This window comes from Sinocyclocheilus rhinocerous, unplaced genomic scaffold, assembly GCF_001515625.1.
Source record: "Sinocyclocheilus rhinocerous isolate Xijiao unplaced genomic scaffold, SAMN03320098_v1.1 scaffold346, whole genome shotgun sequence".
Lineage (NCBI taxonomy): Eukaryota > Metazoa > Chordata > Actinopteri > Cypriniformes > Cyprinidae > Sinocyclocheilus > Sinocyclocheilus rhinocerous.
Genome location: NW_015630993.1, coordinates 21,447 through 22,655, shown reverse-complemented (window position 1 = coordinate 22,655; position 1,209 = coordinate 21,447). Strand labels below are relative to the sequence as shown.

Genomic DNA, 1,209 nt, shown 5'->3' with positions numbered 1-1,209 from the left:
CAAAGTATTGGTACATGACGACATCTGTACAAGTAATATTTTGAGCCAATTCTAAAGTAGTAGGGCTGTAATCAAAACATTACCAAGAACAGCCTGGTGGTTGATGTTCAGCACAACTTCTGTCACAAAGACTCTTCTGAAGGCCTCTAGCCTTCTCAAATTCTTCTGACTGTTGTGGTGGTGTATGATACTTCTCATGAGGAAGACATGGGTTGATGGAAGGGTCATATTTAGAAAGTAGTTATTTTTCTTTAATTTGCTAAAGAACTGCTCCACAACCTGGTTGTTCACTTTACCAGCAAGTTGGGCCACGAGACCAATCTTGCGGAGAACATCCCGTTTGTCTTTTGAATTGTCTTCATGAAATTTGTCATTGAGGACATAGTGCTCTGCTGAACCTGTAATTGGGTGGCCATGGCTGTCTGGGACTTGTTTTTTTACATTAAGCCATGGCAAGGAGATCTTAAGCTTTCCCTCCTTTGCCATCTTTATGTTGTCATCTGTTGGGTCAGCTAGACGCCCTTCATGTGGCGTGAAGGTTAACGTCTCCGGATAGCTTAGATTGGTGTGTGTAGACAGTCCGTGTTCGAAATCATAGATGACTATGTTGGGTATGTGTTTCCATGAGAGGAGGAAGTCTCTTGGACTCTCAGCGCGCAAAAAGCATTTTATGCTGTACACAATTCCACAAAGGCACATAACCACAGCCCACCCTCCTGGAACAAACATCTATGTCAGGCAGCAGTAATAGAAGTATAAGCCCTACAAAGGTAAAGTGGCAGTCACAAACATGACAAAACACAAGCATTTTCTTCTCACCTGAGGCGCCCCAAATCTTTTCAAATATTTTGTCGTAAGTCTGTCTAGATTTCATCTCAGATGAAGGTCTCTCTAGGAGGTCACTTTTTGACCCAATGGAATCAACACCACACTCCTTGCACAGTTTCCTTATCACTGATACCTAAAAAACAAATCAAAATACAGTTTCAACAAAAAAAATAAAATTATGTCCTACTGAGCCCAAAACACACTTGATGCTAGTCGCAGAAATGAGAAATGAAATCAATTTGACCTTTTTCCTATAAAGTTCATTTTTAAGCCTATCTTCAGAGACCGTTATTTTTCTGGAACTCTGTGTTGAGGCACTGATTGGACTTTTCTTCCAATCCACGGCGCCCACAGGTGATAACTGGGGTGGACAGTGAAGGG

General features: G+C 41.7%; 1 pseudogene; it reads right to left on the bottom strand.

The window, feature by feature from the left end:
• The window catches only part of LOC107740955 (uncharacterized), a 2,766-nt pseudogene extending 2,280 nt beyond the window's left edge, over window positions 1-486 (bottom strand).
• Between the last annotated feature and the right edge of the window lie 723 nt (window positions 487-1,209).